The 12,829-nt window shown below is 41.7% G+C and overlaps 1 long non-coding RNA gene across 3 annotated transcripts; it reads left to right on the top strand.

The window, feature by feature from the left end:
* Positions 1 to 6,430: 6,430 nt before the first annotated feature.
* Positions 6,431 to 9,975, top strand: LOC128665757 (uncharacterized). Of its 3 annotated transcripts, none has more exons than XR_008403176.1 (5): positions 6,431 to 7,016; positions 7,635 to 7,699; positions 7,895 to 7,979; positions 9,251 to 9,451; positions 9,517 to 9,975. It is a non-coding gene; the product is annotated as an uncharacterized LOC128665757 (long non-coding RNA). The 3 variants fall into 3 exon arrangements; XR_008403177.1 differs by having other exon boundaries at positions 6,432 to 7,016; positions 9,583 to 9,975; XR_008403178.1 differs by lacking the exons at positions 6,431 to 7,016; positions 7,635 to 7,699 and adding an exon at positions 8,727 to 8,771 and having other exon boundaries at positions 7,737 to 7,979; positions 9,231 to 9,451.
* The last annotated feature ends 2,854 nt before the right edge of the window (positions 9,976 to 12,829 follow it).

Genomic DNA, 12,829 nt, shown 5'->3' with positions numbered 1-12,829 from the left:
TCTTTAATCACAATAGACTGGTTTTTGGACAGTTTATTTAGAGCTTAGTTTTCAGCATATGTAAGATTGTTTTTGACCGGTGTATATTTCGTTTTTTCAAGCAAAGCTTTTATGTCATTATTTACAAATTTAATAAAGGTTTCAACTCCTGGGTTGGTGGTACTAGCCACAAACTTAGACTTTTTCTTTAAACCTAACGGTTTTAGGTAAAATCTTTTATCATCTTGCTCTATACTCTCAGTAATATTAGCAATAGAGCTGTTATATGTAGAATAATGTGCTTTCAACCGGATTAACCGGAAAAGGCGATATAGATCTTTTTCAAGGTTAAACACATTAATGTTTTTAGAGGGGCAGAATGACAAACCCTTACTTAATACATCTAATTCAATTTGGGTTGATGCATATTTAGATATATATTTATTACAAGAGTATTATTGACAACATTATTTTCACCTTTTATGCTGAAGTCCCAGTGTACCCATATCAAATATATAGCGATAGGCATCTTGATATCAGCCATAACACAGTCATTACATACCGGGCATGCCACAATTGGACATTCTTTACCACATTCTATTTCCTCCGTCCCCGGTATGTCTGCTTGCTCCTGGTACAGGCTTGCTGTAGGTCTCTCCACCTTTGTTTGTGCTTGCGGCCGCCCCTCCGGTATCGGTATCCGAACTTGTGCACAAAAAATCCTCAGAGGAAGAGTTGTCAGAGCTGCCTTGCTGCGTTTTCTTCGGAGCTTGCCACACTCCCTTTCATGTTCCATCTCCCCTCTCCTGTTGCCAGCGGTAGTCTCTATTCTGTTGATTGTCTTCCTTATCTCTGCCATTTTTTTTTCTTTCAACTCAGTCATCACTATGGTTTACTAGTCAGGGGTTAAAAGCTACTAGCCCAGAGTTAGTAGTCCAGTCAATGTTAACAATAGGAAAAAGTCAAATTTCCAAGTCATCTGCTGCAATTTCTAAATTGTCTGGGACCACTAGACCACTGGAAATTTCAAGTCCTGTATATATATATATATATATATATATATATATATATATATATATATATATATATATATATACACACATACACATATTTATAGATAGATAGACAAACAGACAGATAGATAGACAGATAGATAGATAGATAGATGATAGATAGATAGATAGATAGATAGATAGAAAAATAGACAGATAGATAGATGATAGATAAATAGATAGATAGAAATATAAATAGACAGATAGATAGGGGATAGATATAGTAAATAGATTTAGATAGATAGAAAGATAGATAGATGATAGATAGATCGATAGATAGACAGATAGATAAATAGACAGATAGATTGACAGACAGATAGATAAATAGACAGATAGATAAATTAATAGACAGATAGATATATGATAGATATATGATAGATAGATAGATAGATAGATAGATAGATAGATAGATAGACAGATAGAAATATAAATAGACCGATAGATGATTGATTGATTGATAGATAGATGATAGATAGATAAATAGACAGATAGATAAATAGACAGATAGATAGGGGACGCATCACTATTTGGCCACACGCCAAGCGCTGGGACCCAGGGATATAAGAAGTGCAATAATTATAGCCTCTGTCTGTCTATACATTGAGAAAGGTCTGTTTATGGCCGAAATTCATTTGTAACTATTAGTGTGCTCTTATCCCTGGCACCCAATGCCGTTGTGATCAGCTAACGGGTAGGAAACAGGGAGGGGTGAATCGCACTTTCTTATGGTAATATAGGGTTATTTTAGGTAGAAGTTAATACCTCACTGCTATTAAATGATATTAATAAAAGTTACATGTTAATAGTTAATATTTTTCCAGTAGAGAGCTAAAATCCTTTTTTCTTTTGTGTTTCCTTTTTTCTGTTGCAATATTTACCTAAGGATTGCACCGGGTTGTATATTTTGTTACTAAGGCACAATCTTTTCTACTGTTTTATTGTCACAGTAATTGTAACTTTTTGTTGCATATATATACGTTTAATACCTGCTGCACTAAACTTACTGGGATTCCAAAACATCTGAATATTGTAAAGATCACACACAGATATACAAATATGTATAATCCGCTATAAACTTGGTGCAATATGTAAATTAAGAGGAAATAGTGAAGAACCTTACAAAAGGTATTAGAAATACGTCCTGGGTAAAAAAAAGTATATTTTAATGTTCTATTATAATAAACAAGAAATATCTTACAGTTTAGAATCAGTTGTCCCCAGGAATTGGAACATAAGAAGTCCCACGAACCAAACAAGACCTGTCATGGTGTGTGACCAGCTTCTTAGTAAAGCAAGAGAACATTATCTTGTAGTATCTTTAAATACTAAAAACACCCACAAAAAAAAAAAAAAAAAAAAACTATTTGGGTCAGAAATGTAGTTTTGACATTTACATTGAGTAAACACAACAGGAAATAAAATAAACAGCTAACAAAGTATGGCAGGAACAGATTACGCTGTATAAATATTCTTTCTACTTTCTACAACTGCTATGCCAATAGTACATTTTAATTACTTTCTGGATGCATTCCCAGATATGGACAACCTTAAACAACCTTCCAGTTTCAGCACACTTAACCACCGCAGGGCATACAGTTAGTCAATTGCGCTTTTAGATCATTGACCATATACCAAAATTAAGGAGAGGCGGAGACAGAGAGTTGATGTTAAAAAAGAGAGAAGTTTTGTGGATTCAAACGTTAGGGACTCTGCATCCAGTATTATTATTATTTTATTATTATACTTTATTTATGAAGCACCATCATATTCCGCAGCGCTTTCCAAGGGTACAATTCATTTAAATAAAACAATAATATAAAACTTCTAAGAGACAGGACAGAATTTACAAACACATACAGGAGGAATTGAGGGCCCTATTCACTTGGGAACTTCCAATCTAGAAGGGTAGGAGGTTGAGAAACAGGAGGTGAGGACTGCAAGATTGAGAAAGATGTTAATGCAGAGTTAGAGGAGGGAAATGTTGTTAGGTAAAAGGAATATTATTGAGTTGGGTGGTAGGCTTCCCTGAACAGAAAAGTCTTCAGGGAACATTTAAAGGAAGAAAGATTTGGGCAAAGCCTGACAGCACGAGGGGAGTGTTCCAGAGGGTAGGTGCTGCATGACAGAAGTCCTGCAGTCTAGCATGAGAAGAGGTGATAGTCGCAGATGCAAGGAACAGGTCATTGCTGGATCTTAGTGGGCGGGCTGGAGTGTACTTGTTGATTAGAGAGGATAGGTAGAGGGGAGCGCTGTTGGTGAGCGCTTTAAATGCAAGGGTGAGAATTTTGAATTTAATTCTGCTGTGTATGGGGAGCCAATGAAGGGACTCGCAGAGAGGTGCAGCAGATACAGAACGACGGGAAAGGTGGATCAGCCTGGCAGAGGCATTTAGGATGGATTGAAGGGGGGAGAGGTGGAAAAGAGGAAGGCCAGTAAGTAGGTTATTGCAGTAGTCAAGTTGGGAAATAACAAGGTAGTGGATTATTTGCTTTGTGGTGTTAGTGCACAGAAAAGATTGAATCTTGGAAATATTGCATAGATTGTTGCAGCAGAATGTAGAAAGCGATTGGATATGGGGGACGAAGGTTTGATTTGAATCAAGTGTAACTCCGAGGCAGCGGACTTGGGGCGATGGGGAAATGGTGATGTCATCAACAGGGATAGAGAAGTCACAAGTCAGCGTAGATCTTGAGGGGGGATAAGAAGGAGCTCAGTCTTGGGCATATTAATCTTTAGGTGGTCAGAGGCCATCCAGGAAGAAATGCCAGACAAGCAGTCGCTGACATGAGAAAGGGCAGAAGGAGAGTGAGCAGGGGTGGAGAGGTAGATCTGGTTCTCATCAGCATAGAGGTGGTATTTAAAGCCATAATTGTTGCTAAGTTTATCCAGCAAAGTAGTATAAATGGAGAAGAGTAGAGGACCCAAAACAGATCCTTGAGGTACTCCAACAAACAGAGGCATTGGAGAGGAGGAGTCGCCAGCAAATGACACAGAGAAAGACCTGTGAGAAAGATAGGAGTGAATCCAGGAAAGAGCAGTGTCACAGAGGCCAAAAGAGCTAAGGGTCTGTAGGAGGAGGGGGTGGTCAACTGTTTCGAAGGTAGCTGAGATGTCAAGTAAGATGAGTATAGAGTAGTGGCCAATATTTTTAGCAGAGAGAAGATCGTTAGTAACCTTTGTAAGGGCAATCTCAGTAGAATGTTTGGGGCAGAATCCAGATTGTAGGGGGTCAAGCAAGAAGTTGGCGGACAGGAAGTGGGTTAGGCGATTGTAAACTAGTTTTTCAAGGAGTTTTGATATTAGTGGAAGCAGTGATATGGGGTGGTAGCTTTCAGGAGAATTAGGGTTGAGGGAGGTTTTTTGAGTATGGGAGTGACTTTTGCGTGTTTGAAAGAAGATGGGAATGAGCCGGTAGAGAAAGATAGGTTGAAGATGTGGGTAAGAGCAGGAGTGAGGGTGGAAGATAGGAAGGGTATTAGATGGGAAGGGATATGGTTGAGCGGGCAAGTAGTGAGGCGTGAGGAAGATAGTAAGGAAGAAACTTCATTCTCAGTGGCTGGATGGAAGATGCCGAGGGTGGCAGAGGGATTAGCTGGGCCTGTTGATGGAATATTGCAGGTTGGTGTTGGGATGTTTCTTCGGATAGTACATGTTTTGTTTAAAAAGTAGTCTGCCAGGTCTTGAGCACTAAAGACAGACGGGGGGGGGGGAGCAGGTGGGTAGAGGAGAGAGTTAAAGTTGGAGAAGAGTTGTTTAGGGTTTGAGGAAAGAGTAGATATGAGATTAGAGAAGTAGGTTTGCTTGGCTAAGTGAAGGTCAGAAGTGTATGAATGAAGAATAAACTTATAGTGTATGAAATCAGGTTCAGAGTGAGTTTTTTTCCAGACATGCTAAGCAGTACGGGAGCATTTTTGCAAATAGCGTGTTTGCTGAAAGTGCCAGAGCTGCAACAGATGGTGTGATGTTTTGCGCAGCTGGGGAGGGGCAAGTGTGTCTAGTGCAGAGGAGAGAGTTTTGTTATAGTGGGCTGTTGCGAGATCAGGGCAGGTTATAGTGGAAGTGTGAGGGGGGAGATCTTGAATGATTTTTGAAAATTGTAGCGGATCCACAGCATGTAGATTTCTACAGGTGTGGGGGCGGGATGGAGAAGTGGGTTTAGCTGTTGCATTAATATTATAGGTGACCGGGTGATGGTCTGAAATGGGAAAAGGGCGACAGGTGAGGTCAGATATAGAACAGAGGTAGGAAAATACCAGGTCGATGGAGTGTCCATCACAGTGGGTAGGGAATAGGGAGGATTGTGAGAGACCAAAGGAGGATGTGAGTGAAAGAAGTTTAGAGGCAGCAGGGGCAGATGGGTTGTCAATGGGGATGTTGAAGTCCCCAAGAATTAGGGTTGCTATATTTGTAGAGAGAAAGTGAGGAAACCAGGCGGCAAAGTTGTGAAGGAATTTTGAGGTAGGTCTAGGGGGCGATAGGTGACTGCCACTTTGAGGGAGAGGGGGGAGAACAGGCGAATACAGTGGACTTCAAAGGAGGAGAAGGAGAGTGATGGGATTGGAGGTAGGTACTGAGAAGTGCAGGAGAGGGAGAGCAGGATCCCAACACCGCCGCAATATTTCTCACCTGGCCTAGGGATATGGCTAAAGTGAAGGCCACCATGTGTGAGAGCAGCAATGGAAACTGTGTCAGAAGAAGATAACCAGGTTTCAGTAATTACTAAAAGGGTGAAACCATTTGAAATAAACAGGTCATGAATGGTTGTAAGTTTGTTGCAGACAGAGAGAGAGTTCCATAGTGCGCAAGTGAAAGGAGTGAGTGCGTATGGGATGCATTGGATGGAAATTAGGTTATGTGTGTTGCTTTTGTTAAAGTTTCTGTAAAGAGTGTGTGATTGGGTAATGGTTGGAATGAGGGTGGGCCCAGGATTTGGAGAGATGTCACCTGATGCTAATAGCAGCAAGATGAACAGTAAGAGTAGGTGAGAATGAGATTTATAGCAGTGGGGGAATTTCTGTGAGGTGGTTCAGTTTATTGATATAGATTTTAAAATAGAGAGTATGTCATGAGAGCTAAAGTATGGAGAGGAAAGGAGAGAGGGTCCGATATATATTGCATGTGAGAAGGGTAAGGTATGAGCATGTGAGCTAAGGTAAGGAGAGAGGGGCCGATATAAACTGCATGAGGAGAAGGGTAAGGTACGAGCATGTGAGCTAAGGTAAGGAGAGAGGGGCCGATATAAACTGCATGTGGAGAAGGGTAAGGTATGAGCATGTGAGCTAAGGTAAGGAGAGAGGGGCCGACATAAACTGCATGTGGAGAAGGGTAAGGTATGAGCATGTGAGCTAAGGTAAGGAGATAGGGGCCAATATAAACTGCATAAGGAGAAGGGTAAGGTATGAGCATGTGAGCTAATGTAAGGAGATAGGGGCCGATATAAACTGCATGTGAGAAGGGTAAGGTATGAGCATGTGAGCTAAGGTAAGGAGAGAGGGGCCAATATAAACTGCATAAGGAGAAGGGTAAGGTATGAGCATGTGAGCTAATGTAAGGAGAGAGGGGCCGATATAAACTGCATGTGAGAAGGGTAAGGTATGAGCATGTGAGCTAAGGTAAGGAGAGAGGGGCCGATATAAACTGCATGTGGAGAAGGGTAAGGTATGAGCATGTGAGCTAAGGTAAGGAGAGAGAGGCCGATATAAACTGCATGTGAGAAGGGTAAGGTATGAGCATGTGAGCTAAGGTAAGGAGAGAGGGGCCGATATAAACTGCATGTGAGAAGGGTAAGGTATGAGCATGTGAGCTAAGGTAAGGAGAGAGGGGCCGATATAAACTGCATGTGAGAAGGGTAAGGTATGAGCATGTGAGCTAAGGTAAGGAGAGAGGGGCCGATATAAACTGCATGAGGAGAAGGGTAAGGTATGAGCATGTGAGCTAAGGTAAGGAGAGAGGGGCCGATATAAACTGCATGAGGAGAAGGGTAAGGTATAAGCATATGAGNNNNATATTAGGGTATGAGCATGTGAGCTAAGGTAAGGAGAGAGGGGCCGATATAAACTGCATGTGAGAAGGGTAAGGTATGAGCATGTGAGCTAAGGTAAGGAGAGAGGGGCCGATATAAACTGCATGTGAGAAGGGTAAGGTATGAGCATGTGAGCTAAGGTAAGGAGAGAGGGGCCGATATAAACTGCATGTGGAGAAGGGTAAGGTATGAGCATGTGAGCTAAGGTAAGGAGAGAGGGGCCGATATAAACTGCATGTGGAGAAGGGTAAGGTATGAGCATGTGAGCTAAGGTAAGGAGAGAGGGGGCCGATATAAACTGCATGTGAGAAGGGTAAGGTATGAGCATGTGAGCTAAGGTAAGGAGAGAGGGGCCGATATAAACTGCATGTGAGAAGGGTAAGGTATGAGCATGTGAGCTAAGGTAAGGAGAGAGGGGCCGATATAAACTGCATGTGAGAAGGGTAAGGTATGAGCATGTGAGCTAAGGTAAGGAGAGAGGGGCCGATATAAACTGCATGTGAGAAGGGGTAAGGTATGAGTATGTGAGCTAAGGTAAGGAGAGAGGGGGCCGATATAAACTGCATGAGGAGAAGGGTAAGGTATGAGCATGTGAGCTAAGGTAAGGAGAGAGGGGCCGATATAAACTGCATGTGAGAAGGGTAAGGTATGAGCATGTGAGTAAGGTAAGGAGAGAGGGGGCCGATATAAACTGTATGTGAGAAGGGTAAGGTATAAGCATGTGAGCTAAGGTAAGGAGAGAGGGGCCGATATAAACTGCATGTGAGAAGGGTAAGGTATGAGCATGTGAGCTAAGGTTAGGAGAGAGGGGCCGATATAAACTGCATGTGAGAAGGGTAAGGTATGAGCATGTGAGCTAAGGTAAGGAGAGAGGGGCCGATATAAACTGCATGTGAGAAGGGTAAGGTATGAGCATGTGAGCTAAGGTAAGGAGAGAGGGGCCGATATAAACTGCATGTGGAGAAGGGGTAAGGTATGAGCATGTGAGCTAAGGTAAGGAGAGAGGGGGGCCGATATAAACTGCATGTGGAGAAGGGTAAGGTATGAGCATGTGAGCTAAGGTAAGGAGAGAGGGGCCAATATAAACTGCATGAGGAGAAGGGTAAGGTACGAGCATGTGAGCTAAGGTAAGGAGAGAGGGGTTGATATAAACTGCATGTGAGAAGGGTAAGGTATAAGCATGTGAGCTAAGGTAAGGAGAGAGGGGTTGATATAAACTGCATGTGAGAAGGGTAAGGTATAAGCATGTGAGCTAAGGTAAGGAGAGAGGGGCCGATATAAACTGCATGTGAGAAAGGTAAGGTATAAGCATGTGAGCTAAGGTAAGGAGAGAGGGGCAGATATAAACTGCATGTGAGAAGGGTAAGGTATGAGCATGTGAGCTAAGGTAAGGAGAGAGGGGCCGATATAAACTGCATGTGAGACGGGTAAGGTATGAGCATGTAAGCTAAGGTAAGGAGAGAGGGGCCGATATAAACTGCATGAGGAGAAGGGTAAGGTATGAACATGTGAGAAGGGTAAGGTATGAGCATGTGAGCTAAGGTAAGGAGAGAGGGGCCGATATAAACTGCATGTGGAGAAGGGTAAGGTATGAGCATGTGAGCTAAGGTAAGGAGAGAGGGGCCGATATAAACTGCATGTGAGACGGGTAAGGTATGAGCATGTAAGCTAAGGTAAGGAGAGAGGGGCCGATATAAACTGCATGTGAGAAGGGTAAGGTATGAGCATATGAGCTAAGGTAAGGAGAGAGGGGCCGATATAAACTGCATGTGGAGAAGGGTAAGGTATGAGCATGTGAGCTAAGGTAAGGAGAGAGGGGCCGATATAAACTGCATGTGAGACGGGTAAGGTATGAGCATGTAAGCTAAGGTAAGGAGAGAGGGGCCAATATAAACTGCATGAGGAGAAGGGTAAGGTATGAGCATGTGAGCTAAGGTAAGGAGAGAGGGGCTGATATAAACTGCATGTGAGAAGGGTAAGGTATGAGCATGTGAGCTAAGGTAAGGAGAGAGGGGCCGATATAAACTGCATGTGGAGAAGGGTAAGGTATGAGCATGTGAGCTAATGTAAGGAGAGAGGGGCAGATATAAACTGCATGTGAGAAGGGTAAGGTATGAGCATGTGAGCTAAGGTAAGGAGAGAGGGGCTGATATAAACTGCATGTGGAGAAGGGTAAGGTATGAGCATGTGAGCTAAGGTAAGGAGAGAGGGGCCGATATAAACTGCATGAGGAGAAGGGTAAGGTATGAGCATGTGAGCTAAGGTAAGGTAAGGAGAGAGGGGCCGATATAAACTGCATGTGAGAAGGGTAAGGTATGAGCATGTGAGCTAAGGTAAGGAGAGAGGGACCGATATAAACTGCATGTGAGAAGGGTAAGGTATGAGCATGTGAGCTAAGGTAAGGAGAGAGGGGCGATATAAACTGCATGAGGAGAAGGGTAAGGTACGAGCATCTGAGCTAAGGTAAGGAGAGAGGGGCCGATATAAACTGCATGTGGAGAAGGGTAAGGTATGAGCATGTGAGCTAAGGTAAGGAGAGAGGGGCCGATATAAACTGCATGTGAGACGGGTAAGGTATGAGCATGTAAGCTAAGGTAAGGAGAGAGGGGCCGATATAAACTGCATGAGGAGAAGGGTAAGGTATGAGCATGTGAGCTAAGGTAAGGAGAGAGGGGCCGATATAAACTGCATGAGGAGAAGGGTAAGGTATGAGCATGTGAGCTAAGGTAAGGAGAGAGGGGCTGATATAAACTGCATGTGAGAAGGGTAAGGTATGAGCATGTGAGCTAAGGTAAGGAGAGAGGGGCCGATATAAACTGCATGTGAGAAGGGTAAGGTATGAGCATGTGAGCTAAGGTAAGGAGAGAGGGGCCAATATAAACTGCATGTGGAGAAGGGTAAGGTATGAGCATGTGAGCTAAGTTAAGGTATGAACATGTGAGGTAAGGTAAGGTATGAGCATGTGAGGTAAGGTAAGGTATGAACATGTGAGGTAAGGTATGAACATGTGAGGTAAGGTATGAGCATGTGAGCTAAGGTAAGGTATGAGCATGTGAGCTAAGGTAAGGTATGAGTATGTGAGGTAAGGTAAGGTATGAACATGTGAGGTAAGGTATGAACATGTGAGGTAAGGTATGAACATGTGAGGTAAGGTATGAGCATGTGAGGTAAGGTATGAGCATGTGAGGTAAGGTATGAGCATGTGAGGTAAGGTATGAGCATGTGAGGTAAGGTATGAGCATGTGAGGTAAGGTATGAACATGTGAGCTAAGGTAAGGTATGAACATGTGAGCTAAGGTAAGGTATGAGCATGTGAGGTAAGGTATGAGCATGTGAGCTAAGGTAAGGTATGAACATGTGAGCTAAGGTAAGGTATGAGCATGTGAGCTAAGGTAAGGTATGAACATGTGAGGTAAGGTATGAACATGTGAGGTAAGGTATGAACATGTGAGGTAAGGTATGAACATGTGAGCTAAGGTAAGGTATGAACATGTGAGGTAAGGTATGAGCATGTGAGCTAAGGTAAGGTATGAACATGTGAGGTAAGGTATGAACATGTGAGGTAAGGTATGAACATGTGAGGTAAGGTATGAACATGTGAGCTAAGGTAAGGTATGAACATGTGAGGTAAGGTATGAGCATGTGAGCTAAGGTAAGGTATGAACATGTGAGGTAAGGTATGAACATGTGAGGTAAGGTATGAACATGTGAGGTAAGGTATGAACATGTGAGGTAAGGTAAGGTATGAACATGTGAGCATGCTTGTGGTATAGACATGAGACTGTTAAAAGGAAAAGCAGTCCTGAAAATAGCAGAATTTTAAGTGCAAAATATTGGTTTTGAAAAGAAAATATTTAGCTTGCCTCAAATCTTCTTCAAACCTGAGATGGCAGCTTAGAGAGATGGTGTTCTCTGCAAATGCTAAACCCAGCAAATGCTTTCCCTAAAGCTGATCTTAAATGTATAGGGTTTCTGCAGACAGCTGAGGTAAATAAATGAACTGAATGGAGACAGGGAGATGAGTGACACACAGGTGAGAGAGAACTAGAACTAGATCAAAGGGATAGGTGCAAATAAAACAAAATTGGGTAGGGATTAGTTAATGAATTAAGCTCAGTTAAGAAATTAGGAAATGCTGGGGACAGGATATGATCAGATACAGGCAGAGAAGGAGGTTTACATGGGAGGCAAACCATAGAATAAGTTTTAAAGCAGTGTTTAAAAAAGATCCCGGAAGAAACAGCAGCTTAGACGGGGGACATAACTGAAAGTAAATGAAAAATAACAGGATTAGTTTAGGCTTGAATAAGTAGCATTCTGTCCTGTTTGTAATTCTTGTCTAATTCTTAGGGCTAGATTTATCAAAGCCATTCTCCTATAATTCCGTCCAAAATAGCGCATACGATCTTATCCTCATATTCATCAAAGCACTCTGCGCCTATAATTGCACAAATCGGAAAGAAACCTCTTCGCACTCCACTTGCATTCGCCTAGGTGCATGGGCGCGCTCCCGACAGTGCAAATACACATTGTTCATAGACGTAATTGTAGGTGCAGACATACCAATACGACTCGTTTGGAATTCATCATTGCTTTTCGCAAACAGTGAACTGAGGTTTCTACTCCAATTACGTCTTCTCAGTTTCTCCATATATACATTGGCGAAAGTGAGCAGGCCCGCAGTAGAAACATATCTAAAGATGGAGTACTTTTTGATTTGAGCAAATTTATCCGTTGCGCTGCGCGCAGAGCAGAATGATAATATGGATACAAATTTGCGCATAGAAAAGCGCACAAGGGTTTTTTTCTTCTTCGTTGTGGTTTGCATGCTTTGAATGATTTTGAAATTAAAAAACGTTTCAGGATAAACTGATCAACAATATTAGATCTATATGGACTAATTAGCAAAGAAATAGAACCAAGAACAAGGAGGACAAGATCAATACCGGGAATAGTTAAATTATTGGCTGTGTAACATTTCTTAGCTACTGGTTCATTTCAATCAGTGTCTAGTACAATAGTTGGAATGAGTCAGCCATCATTTTCAAGGCATCTCAGTGTTGTGTTACAGTCAATTTTAAAACATCTGAACAAATTTTTATGTGTTCCAAAGACTGCTGAACAGTGGCACCGGATCAAAATAGGATTTTATAATGTATCTGGGATTCCCAATGTGCTAGGTGCTATAGACGGCACCCACATTGCACTGGTACCAGTTGAGGAACAGTACAGAAACAGGAAAAGTTTTCATTCTTTCAATGTACAAGCGGTGTGCGACACAAAGCTTCAGATTTGCGAAGTCAGGTCTGGTTTTCCCGGTTCATGCCATGATTTCCACATATTAAAGCAATCACAATTATATACCTCTTTTGAACGCGGTGAAATGCCACATGGATGGCTATTAGGTAAGTGGGATGTGTTTCTATATTCCGATTTGTAAATATATATATACTTTTTGAACCATTGAATTTGTAAATAAGGATTGTGTTATCATTCAATAAAATCCTATCATTTATTAGCACATATTGAGCATTCTACTGGCTGTTCCGATCAGGGGGCTTAGAGTAGGTGTAATTAGTTTAAAATTGTTGTAATATTTTTCTTATGTTTGTAAATATTTTTTTATTTTTTGTAACTTAGTTCTTTTTTATTTTTTGTACTTTAGTTAGTTTATGTAATTGTATTTATTTGTAGATATTGTATTTAAATAATTTATTGATAGTTTAGTGTTAGGTTTAATTGTAGGTAATTGTTGGTATTTTATTTAATTAATTTA

Source organism: Bombina bombina, chromosome 7, assembly GCF_027579735.1.
Source record: "Bombina bombina isolate aBomBom1 chromosome 7, aBomBom1.pri, whole genome shotgun sequence".
Lineage (NCBI taxonomy): Eukaryota > Metazoa > Chordata > Amphibia > Anura > Bombinatoridae > Bombina > Bombina bombina.
This window is presented reverse-complemented; position numbering and strand designations above follow the sequence as displayed.